We start from the raw sequence: 11,601 nt of genomic DNA on the forward strand, positions 1-11,601 counted from the left end.
GTCAAGAGAATACATTTTAGGAATTTTTTAATTCACGATCAAAATTTCTGTAAATAAGTGAGTAAATAAATAAAGAAAACTGACCACACCAAGTGTTGACATGGACGTTGAAGAACTAGAACCCTCAGACACTGCCAGTGGGAATGTACAATAGTACCACCACTTTGGTAAACACTTTGTTAGTTTCCTAAAAACTAAACATATGTCTCCCATTCCACACTAGGTATTTATCCAGGAAAAATTAAGGCATACATCTGTACAAACTTATACAAGGATGTTCATAGTAGCTTTATGGGTAATAGTCAAAATCTGGAAACAACCCAAATATACATCAACAGTGTCAAAAGACAACATTATAACATATGTATAGATCTAAATGGCTTTTATTCATGATTTATGAATCAGGGCAGTCTTCATTCCATGAAATAGAATAAGAGCTCCACTGAGCCACAGTGGGGGTTACAAGGTAAGAATAAGAAAACAAAAAAGAAAAAAAAACTAATCTATTTTTGGTAAGAATTAAAGCAGAGGGAATTTCCTTATATGCTGGCTCAGCTAGACTGGAATCTCCTGTTTTCAGGAAAACTGGTTTGTTTTGGGATCTGTCTGCTTCCTTACAGTTTCAGCTTGATTATGTAGCATTCAGCATGAGTGACTCCATTTTGGTTTGATCTGGTCTATTGGAGTCTCAGTCCAAATTAATGAGTTCAGGAGCTCAATCCAAATTAATGGCCTCCACGATTTTTGTTTAACAAAAGTGAATAAAGAAATTGTGTATATCCATACAATGAAATATTACTCACAAAATAAGTACACTTTTTACATATAATTTATTGAGTTTTTATTACATACCAAGCACTCTGCCAAATGCTTTAAACATGTGATCACAACAACTCAATGAAGTAGGAATAACTAACCTTATTACACAGGTGGTGAGGCTGAGTTTTGGAGAAGTTTAATGACAAACACAAGGTTATACAGCTAACCTGTGTCAAAATCAGAGTTTAAACTTAGGTCTAGAGTAATGGCAAAAATCGGAGTGTTTAATCCCTACACTGTATTTCTTGAATTAGAACAGGAACTGTACACTCCTGATGATTGTAAACATCCTATACACTCCTGATGATAGGCTGATGATAGTAAACATCTCTGTTGATGAATTTCTTAGAAAACAAAGCTCTGGCTGTTCACCTGTCATGTTATCTGCTACTATAGTGCAGTGGTTGAGAATGTGAACTGTAAATGTCAACAGCCCAGGTGTGGATTCCTACTGCTCCCGCTTTCTAGTTGTGTGAGCTCTTTAATCGTTCAGTTCTATTATCTCTAAAATGGAGATAATAGAATCTGTCTCATTCTCTCATTGAACTTCAAACCGTTTCTGGCACATGATAAAACATTACCCATCTTTCTTTAACTCCTTGCATTTAACTTTAAATGCTTCTTGTCTCTGTCAAAAAGACAAGCCACTTTAAAAAAATTATTTAATTTAATGTGTTAAAACCTGTTCTATGCAATGTCCTGGACACTGTTGGGGATACAAAGACGAGTCAGATGGGAGAATCTCAGATGGGAGAATCCCTGTCCCCAGGAATTTTGCAATCTATTAAGCAAAAGCCACGCTCAGCCAATTCAATATTCTTAACATTCATGTGACCTATGCCTTGTGATTGGTTGAACTTTATATTTAAATTTTTGACTTTGTAACATTCTAACACATTTTACATTTTGAAATACTGTGTCTGGGACCCTTCTCATTGAGACCTTCCTAAATTATCAGCCCTTCCTCTTTCTTGATGGCAATATTTATTGATAATAATATTTCATTTTTTACTGCAACTTAGTGAAACTTACAAAGTTTATCCCATTTCGAAATAACTTTCGCAAAGTCTTTTATTATCAAATTAATATATCAAATTAAGCTTTAGTAAATTATGAAAAGTATCATCAAATTAAACTTAAGTCTAGAGTGATAACAAAAATAAGAATGCTCAATCACTACACTGTATTTCTTGAATTCAAACAGGAGCTATATACATTCCTGATGATAGTAAACATCCTACATACTCCTGATGATAGGCTGATGATAGTAAACATCTCCGTTGATGAATTTCTTAGAAAACAAAGCTCTGACAGTTCACCAGTCATGTTATCTGCCACTATAGTGCAATGTTATACACAGTAATGGCCTCACTTTTTAGCGAGGGACAAACAGAATGACAGGTTATGACAACTTTAAGAAAACCAAGCTTTTCACGTTGTGCAGGTGACCTCTCTTGCTTTCACGATTATCTGAAGAATCTACTGAAGATAGAAATAAAACCAGCTTCAATTTTGGTAACCCTGTATGTGTTACTGAACTTCTCCAAAACTCAGCTTCGCCACCTGTATAACAAAGCTAGCTGTGCTTACTTAAGTTGCCGTGATCACATGTTTAAGGCATTTGGCAGAGTGCTTATACATCATAAAAACTCAATAAATTATATGGAAAAGTGTACCCATTTGTGAGTAATATTTCCTTGTACAGATATATACTATTTGTTTATTCACTTTTGTTAAAAATTGTGGAGGCCATTATTTTGAACTGAGCCCCTGAACTTGTCCAAATTGATCATTTGACCCCTTTGCATGTTGCCTTTAGAAAAAGGCAAATAGAAAAACTACATTAGGTTTCCTGATAAGAATTGTGATGGAAGCTACACAGTGGAATGTAAGAGATTGAATTTCTCAAAATCCATGAGCTGAAGTCCTACCCCCAGCTCCTCAGAATGTGACCTTATTTGGAAATGGGGTTATTGCAGATGTGATTAGTTAAGATAAAGTCTATAGGGTGGACCCCTAATCCAATATGACTGATAAATTTATAAAAAGAGGAAATATGAATACAGAGACTCACATGTAGAAATTGCCAGTGAAGCCGGAGTGAGGCTGCCAGAAGCTAAGGAACTACAAGAAGCCAGGAGAGATACCTGGAACACACGATTCTCCAGTGTCCGCAGAGGGAGCATGGAGCCGCTGATGTCTTGATTTGACACATGAAGCCTCCAGAACTGCAAGACCTTACATTTCTGGTGTTTAAGCCACTCAGTAGGGAGTACTTTGTAATAGCAGCCCTGGGAAACTTATGCAAGATGGGAGGGGAATTCTGTTTTCTTGTTTTGTTTTTTTCTCCATTATGATACACAGATGCAGGTCCTCTTCTGAAGCTTGATTTTTTTTTTAACTTAAGGATACAAAGATATAATACTTCCCCATGTTGCTTAAGGCCTACATTGGGACATAAAACACATCAACTGGGAGGTCATGGCTTGAATCTGGGCTCTGTCACTTTATTCTGTAGTTCCAGGTAAGTTACTCAGCTTCCCCAAATGTCAGTTCCTTTATCTATAATATGGAGATAATAATATCACCTACCAATATTATTGAATAGTTTGAGATAGTGTGGGTAAATAAAGACTGTGTGCTCACAAAATGCAGCCATATCACAAAGCAACTGCAATTTAAGGCAGAATGTTCTAGACAGGAACAGAAGTATACCAGAGGCTCAGGGAGCTCAGTGGGAAGAGATTTCACATAAGCCTGGAAACCTGGGTGAAAGTGATGGCGTTTAGGTTGGCCCTTAAGTAATTGCAAATAGAGTCAGTGAGGACTAATAGTGAAAGAAACAGCATGAATGAAGGCCGCAGGTCTCCCAAACACAGGGCACATTCCACAAGTAGTGTTGCTTAGGCTGGAGTATTGGATACGAATTTCAGCTTAACTATCTTTCTTGAAAAGCTCCCTTGATGATGCTGGTTTAGTTTCAGCCCTCCTCCCTATCCCTCTATAGCACATCACTGTATTTGTTTCCTTCTTAACATGTATTACGCCCTGCTCTGTTGCCTGCCACCGCTGGCTGGGCCGAGTGGTTCACTGCACCGTGAAGACAGGTTCCCGGTGCCGGGACCTCGCGCCTCCAATCCCAGATGCTATGTCCAGCAAAGGCTCTGTGGTTTTGGCCCTCAGTGGCGGCCTGGACACCTCCTGCAACCTCGTGTGGCTGAAGGAACAAGGCTATAACGTCACTGCCTACCTGGCCAACATTGGCCAGAAGGAAGACGTCGAGGAGGCAAGGAAGAAGGTACTAAAGCTTGGGGCCAAAAAGGTGTTCACTGGGGATGTCAGCAGGGAGCTTGAGGAGGTGTTCATCTGGCCGGCCGGCCCGTCCAGCGTACTGGGTGAGGACCGCTACCTCCTGGGCACCTGTCTCGAAGCCAGGCCCTGCATCGCCCACAAACAAGTGGAAATCGCCCAGCGGGAGGGGGCCAAGTATGTGTCCCATGACGCCACGGGAAAGGGGAACGATAGGATCTGGCTTGAGCTCACCTAATACTTGCTGGCCCCCCAGATAAAGGTCATTGCTTCCTGGAGGATGCCCCAGTCCTACAACCGATTCGAGGTCTGCAATGACCTGATGGAATAGGCAAAGCAACACGGGATTCCCATCCCCCTCCCAGGAACCTGTGGCGCATGGACGAGAACCCCATGCACATCAGCTAGGAGGCTGGAATCCTGGAGAACCCCAGGAACCAAGCGCCTCCAGGTCTCTACACGAAGACCCAGGACCCAGTCAAAGCCCCCAACATGCCTAACATTCTCGAGATCAAGTTCGAGAAAGGGGTCCCTGTGAAGGTGACCAACGTCAAGGATGGCACCACCCACCAGAACTCCTTGGAGCTCTTCATGTACCTGAACGAAGTTGCGGACAAGCACGGCGTGGGCCTTGTTGACATCGTGGAGGGCCGCTTCATTGGAATGAAGCTCCAAGGTATCTACGAGACCCCAGAAGGCACCATCCTTTACCACAGTTCTCTTAGACATTGAAGCCTTCACCATGGACCGGAAAGTGCCGAGAATCAAAAGAGGCCTGGGCTTGAAGTTTGCTGAGCTGGTCTATACCGGTTTCTGGCACAGCCCTGAGTGTGAATTTGTTCACCACTGCATCGCCAAGTCCCAGGCGCAAGTGGAAGGGAAAGTGCAGGTGTCCATCTTGAAGGGCCAGGTGTACATCCTCAGCCGGGAGTCTGCACTTTCTACAACTAGAAGCTGGTAAGCACCAGCGTTCAGGGTGATTATGAGCTAATTGACGCCACCAGGTTCATCAACATCAATTCCCTCCGGCTGAAGGAATATCATCCTCTCATGAACAAGGTCACTGCCAAATAGACACCTGTACAATGAGGAGCTGGGGCCTCCTCAATTTGCAGCCCCTCAAGTACAGGTGCTAATTGTTGTGATAATTCATAATTGTGACTTGTTCTCTCTAGCTGGCAGCATGGCGGGGCTGCCAGGCCTCAGCTTTGTTTTCTGTTCTCCCCGAAGCCTGAAAACATTGTCATCAAAGGGAAGGGTCGGGGGCAGCTGTGGTAGGGAGCTATAAAATGATTAAAAGATAAAAGAACAAAAAACCCCAAAAAACAAAACAAACAAACATGTGTCACATGTGGAGTCCTAATTAGGGAGGTGGGGTTGGGCTGGCAGGACCTACAGAAAGCAAAAGGAGAAGGCAGATAAGCTAGGAGTCTACCTTTCTTCACCGTGCAGGACACATAGCCCTCCTGTGCAAATAACTCACGATCTTCTTGTACCTAGCCATGCTTGGCTGATAGAAAAAGTCAAGTTGGGCTCACTGCAACCTTGGCATTGTGAGTACTGCACAAAGCCCTCTTCAGCACACAGCACATTCTATAAAATCCCCGGCAAGCCTTTGTCTCTTTGCAATCGGCTCCCTTTTGCTGACCTGCCCATTGCACCCTTGCAATATATTTTCATGCTTTCTCTAATAAATCTGCTTTTCTTTACCTACAACCGTCTTGGTAAATTCTTACCACCATGCCACCAGCCCCAAATAGTCGCTAATTACCAGCGGCATCACAAACTGTAATTCTCCTGTTTATCTTCCTGTTTACTTGGCTATTGTCTGTTTCCCCTATTAGACAAGGCAGGACTAGCGCTTTTATTCAGAGCTGTCCCAGCATTTAACACAGGAGATGCTCAACAAATATTGAGCAAGGAAAGAAAGAAGGAAGAAAAGGAGAGGAGTGGGAAGTAGCAGAAGGAAGGAGGAAACTGCCTGGAGCAGTAAAGGAGTACCTTCAAATCCGTTGAAGTACTAGCTTGGAAATAGAGGATAGAGGGGCTCTTAGAAGGGTTATTAAAAATCCCAGCTCAGGCTGCTGAATCGGAATTCCTAAGGGAATGATTTGATAAGCTGCATACACAACTACCACCCCAGGTGAGTCGGCTACAGGCAAATTTGGGAAATGCTATATAGACCAGTGGTACCAGTGTCATCTGGGAATCCATCAGAAAAAACGCTCAGGCTCACTTCCCAACCTTTGGACTCAGAGTCTGCATTTTAGCAAGGTCCCCCGGAGACTGAAATGTACTGAGAATTACAATCCTGACTCTTACCATAATGTCATTAGATGCCACCCACTGCTTTGCTTCTTCCAGGCTTGGGTGGAGAATTGGGGTAAATGCGTTTTGAAATAATGGGAATCCTTGAGATGAAATCAGGGATATAAATATTCCTACTCTATTTGGTGCCTATAGATAGATCTCGGCTTCAACCATGAGACTTCCTTAAAATTGCAACACATAAAGAGTCTTTTAACCAGCAGTTATTCTGGGACATTCTAGTTTGAAGCCAAAAATGATCTCCCACCCAAGAAAGGAACTTGAAAGACTCATACCAGTAACATAAATCACCACAACTAGAAAAAAAAGACTACACAGAGCACATACACACACAAATAAACTCAGAGAAATAATGTCTCCATTCAGGAAAATACTGAAATCTGTTTGTGGGGAAATCTTTAGGATAACGACAGAGGACTAAAGGAATAGGAACAAACCAAAATCCTTTAATGAATCATGGAATCTGTAAATTGGTATCAGATGTTTTCTGGTCAAAGCGCTACAAAGAGCCCAAGCAATACCCCAAATTCTTCCAAATAAGGTAGCCCCAGCTACTGCTCTTAAACACAATTTTGCTTCACCTGATTGCCTGTTTGATTTAGAATGAACCAATTGTTTTCAGAATTAAAACGCATTTCTACATGTAAGATTAGAAGGATTATAAGGAAGGCTTCTTTAAACACATACACATTTATTTACTGAGTCAGATTTTCCAGTGTATCATTTAGAGAAAAGGGTAACATAAATCCAAGAAAAGAAGCTGTCTTTGGTTTCATTTGGTGGTCAGGGAGCAAGGGGGATTTGTTTTCCTGTTGTAGCATAGCAACTTGATTTCAGTGTTGTTCCTCTGTTGTATGTGCAAAGGAAGATACCAAATACCTCACAAGTTTCCAGAAGGTGCAGAGATGGTCGTTAGCCAGCCTGTAGCTCTCAGACATATATTCAAAAAGAAATTAAGAACAGTGTTCGAAGCAGAAACTTAAAAGAGTTAATAGTATAAGACTATAGACTCACAGAAAGAACTCTGAATGGAACATTAATTGGGACATTTACTGGTGTGACAATATGTCCATCTCGTCTGCCCCAGGTGGGTTGGGGGTGCTGCCTGGGATGGAGTTAGCTCCCTTAAGCCAGTTATCTCACATGATGAGCAGCTGCCTTAGTTTACCCCAGTGTACCAACAAATATAGTTCTCTGTGTGTGACAAGCTATGAAAAGATTAGGAAGCACTAGTGTGACTCACACTCATACTGTGGGCTTCGAATATGAGTGAATAGATTGATGATTTTAGGTGGCACATAGGCATGATATTAAAAATGTTGAATTTCTTAGTGAGATCATTTCCCATTCACTTGTCTTTCAATCCATTGGAACAGAGAAAGAGAAATGATCGGTGTGTTATCATAGCTTCAACTACTAATTTCTCGTTTAACAAAGCGAAACTAGATCACAGGTATGCTTCTGCTATTTAGAACTGAATACATCGGTTTTTTTGTTGTTTGTTTGTTTTTGTTTTTGAGACAGAGTCTCGCTCTGTCACCAGGCTGAGTACAGTGGCATGATCTCAGCTCACTGCAACCTCCGCCTCCCAGGTTCAAGCGATTCTACTGCCTCAGCCTCCCAAGTAGCTGGGACTATAGGTGCACAATACCATGCCCAGCTAATTTTTGTATTTTTAGTAGAGACGGGATTTCATTATGTCGGACAGGATGATCTTGATCTCCTGACCTTTTGATCCTCCCCCCTCTGCCTCCGAAAGTGTTGGGATTACAGGCATGAGCCACCGTGCACGGCCGATTTATTGTTTTATTTATTTATTTTTGGTCATTGGTACTTGTTTTTCATTCATAGTAGTGATTTAAAGTTTCATCTTAAAATAAACGTATTTAGACATAAAAGGGAGCTGATGCAAAGAAAATATTCAACTAAAAGTGGTGCAACTTGTATCTTTACCATATGGCAAAAATTGTGAAGCTCATATTCAAATAACTGAAGTTCCAAAAACATTATCCACTGAGTTGCTTGAATCCACTCTGTAGTATCTCTCAAACATCACTTAAAACCCTTCTAGACAGAGCAGACATATTATTTGTGTAATTTATTCCATTTTAGGAAAGGTTAAATTGGTTTTTTTTCCATTTATTTATTTTATTGCATTTTAGGTTTTGGGGTACATGTGAAGAACATGCAAGATTGTTGCATAGGTACACAGGTGGCAGTGTGATTTGCTGCCTTCCTCCCCATCACCTACATCTGGCATCTCTCCCCTTGCTATCTCTCCCCACCTCACCACCCCCCACTGTCCCTTCCCTATTTCCCCCCAACAGACCCCAGTGTGTAGTGCTCCCCTCCCTGTGTCCATGTGTTCTCATTGTTCATCACCCACCTATGAGTGAGAACATGCAGTGTTTGATCTTCTGCTCTTCTGTCAGTTTGCTGAGAATGATGGTTTCCAGGTTCATCCATGCCCCTACAGAGGACACAAACTCATCATTTTTGATGGCTGCATAATATTCCATGGTGTATATGTGCCACATTTTCCCTGTCCAGTCTATCATCGATGGGCATTTGGGTTGGTTCCAGGTCTTTGCTATTGTAAACAGTGCTGCAATGAACATTCGTGTGCATTTGTCCTTATAGTAGGACAATTTATAATCCTTTGGATATATACCCAGTAATGGGATTGCTGGGTCAAATGGAATTTCTATTTCTAGGTCCCTGAGGAATCGCCACACTGTCTTCCACAATGGTTGAACTAATTTACACTCCCACCAACAGTGTAAAAGCGTTCCTATTTCTCCACATCCTCTCCAGCATCTGTTGTCTCTAGATTTTATAATGATCGCCATTCTAACTGGCATGAGATGGTATCTCAATGTAGTTTTGATTTGCATTTCTCTAATGACCAGTGATGATGAGCATTTTTTCATATGTTTGTTGGCCTCATGTATGTCTTCTTTTGTAAAGTATCTGTTCATATCCTTTGCCCACTTTTGAATGGGCTTGTTTGTTTTTTTCTTGTAAATCTGTTTTAGTTCTTTGGAAATTCTGGATATCAGCCCTTTGTCAGATGGGTAAACTGCAAAAATTTTTTCCCAATCTGTTGGTTGCCAATTCACTCTAATGACTGTTTCTTTTGCGTGCAGAAGCTGTGGAGTTTGATTAGGTCCCATTTGTCGGAAAGGTTAAATTGTTACAAGTTAAACACTTTTAGTTGAAATCTGTTTTCAGGATCTCCTATTATTAATTCCAATTTATCTCCCTGGAGCCCAGTTGAACAAATCTAATCACTCTCTACACTGAAAACCTCTTACATATTAGAAAATAACTCTATGTTTAGTATCCACCTCCGCAGCATTAACATTCTTTGTCTCCTGGGACACATACACACTAGACCCCCTTTCATCAAACCAAACAGCCTTCAATTTCTCCCCTTCTGACACAGTTCTGATCATACCCCCTGGCCATTCTTTTCTGGGCTTGTTCTAATTTATCAGTGTCTCTCTTAAACCATGTGAATCAATTAAAACTATTTTGGTTGCATGTGGCAGAAAACCTAGTTTAAGCTAGCTTGTATAATTTAAATCTCCAGAGTAAGATTAATTGAAGGCATGATTTGATACAGAGGCTCACAGAAGACCCCCAGAATCAAGATTTACTGTCTCTCTTGTCTCTCGGCTCCATTTTCTTCTAAGGGTCTATATTTAGGCAGGCATTTCATTCAGCATAACAAGATGGTTAAAGAAGTCCAGTCTTACCTTCCTACAACCTCAAGTCTCATACAGAACAATGGGAATCTCTCAGAAATTCCAGAAAAAGTCTCACTGCATCTCAATTGCTCCAAATGTGTCACATGCTTTTTCCTGGACCAGTCACTGTCAGCAAAGGAGTGCCGTATGCTGATTGATCAGAAGCAAGGAGTAAAGACAACTTTATCAGCAGCATGGTGCTTTATGTGGCGATAGAATTCATGTCGCAGAGGGAAAGCAAGTTGTGTTTACTAGAAAAACTCATATAATGATGTCCAGATATAAACTCAGTACCCTGGGTGATGCATGACCATAGAATAAAGCAAGACAATCACTCCCTTTATTATGAACTTTATATGTCAACACGGAAATAAGTGAGTGTATTCTCCATTTGAAAACTACCAGGGGCCGTTATTTCTGTCCTCTGTCTGTGCTGGTAGCCTCTGCATGGTGGGAGCATTACATCAACATAAGACATTGTTTTTAGGTTTCCAGACCAAAGCATAAAATTCAGATTAGCTGGTTTTAAAAAGAAGAGAGTATTATATAATTGAGTACACTGATAGCAACCAGGAAGGAAATAGAAAAGCCATACCAAGTGTTGGCTCTAATTTAACAAGCAAGAAGACAAAACAGAGTTTCCAACTTCATATAGAATTGTAGAAATCAAGGAAGAGGGCTGAACCACATGGCCAAATAGAGCCTTGATCCACCCCACAGGAACACCAATTTACCAACTATCTACACACAAAAAGCGCCTTCATAAGAAGCAAAAATCAGGTGGCAGCCACAGAACCTGGTTTTAACTTTAAATTGCTGAAGGAGGCACTGAAGAGGCTGAGAAGGACAGTCTTGAATTGCTGACGCCACCCCTCCCCCATCCTCTGCCAGGGCTGCATGGCATGGATAGAGAATCTGTGCCCTTGAAGGAGGGAGATCACAGCGATTGTGGGACCCTGCTGTGAACTCAGTGCTGCCCCGTCACAGTGGGAAGCAAAACCAGGTTAAACTCTGTTGATGCCTGCCTATGAAGGGAACATCTAGACCAGTCCTCGCCAGAGGGAAATCGCCCATCTCAGCAGGCAGAGCTTGATTCTGCCAAGCCTCATCATCAAGGGCTAAAATGTTCTGAGGTCCTAAGTAAACTTGAGATGCAGTCTAGGCCACAAGAACTGCAATTCCTAGGCAAATACTAGTGCTGTGCTGGACGTAGAGCCAGTGGACATGGGACACCAGTCAGGACGCCTAAGGAAGTGCTTGTTCCACCCCTCCCCCAACTCCAGACAGCCCAGCTTGCAGCAACAAAAGTGACTCCTTTCTTCTGCTTAAGGAGAGGAGAGCAAAGAGAAAAGAGGACTTCATCTTGCATCTTGGACACTAGCTTAGCAAGGAAAGG

The 11,601-nt window shown here is 41.7% G+C and overlaps 1 pseudogene; it reads left to right on the forward strand.

The window, feature by feature from the left end:
- Positions 1-3,967: 3,967 nt before the first annotated feature.
- On the forward strand, positions 3,968-5,202 carry LOC116549004 (annotated as a pseudogene).
- The last annotated feature ends 6,399 nt before the right edge of the window (positions 5,203-11,601 follow it).

The sequence above is a fragment of the Sapajus apella genome, unplaced genomic scaffold, assembly GCF_009761245.1.
Source record: "Sapajus apella isolate SASKATOON/1434 unplaced genomic scaffold, GSC_monkey_1.0 scaffold6, whole genome shotgun sequence".
NCBI classification, from domain to species: domain Eukaryota; kingdom Metazoa; phylum Chordata; class Mammalia; order Primates; family Cebidae; genus Sapajus; species Sapajus apella.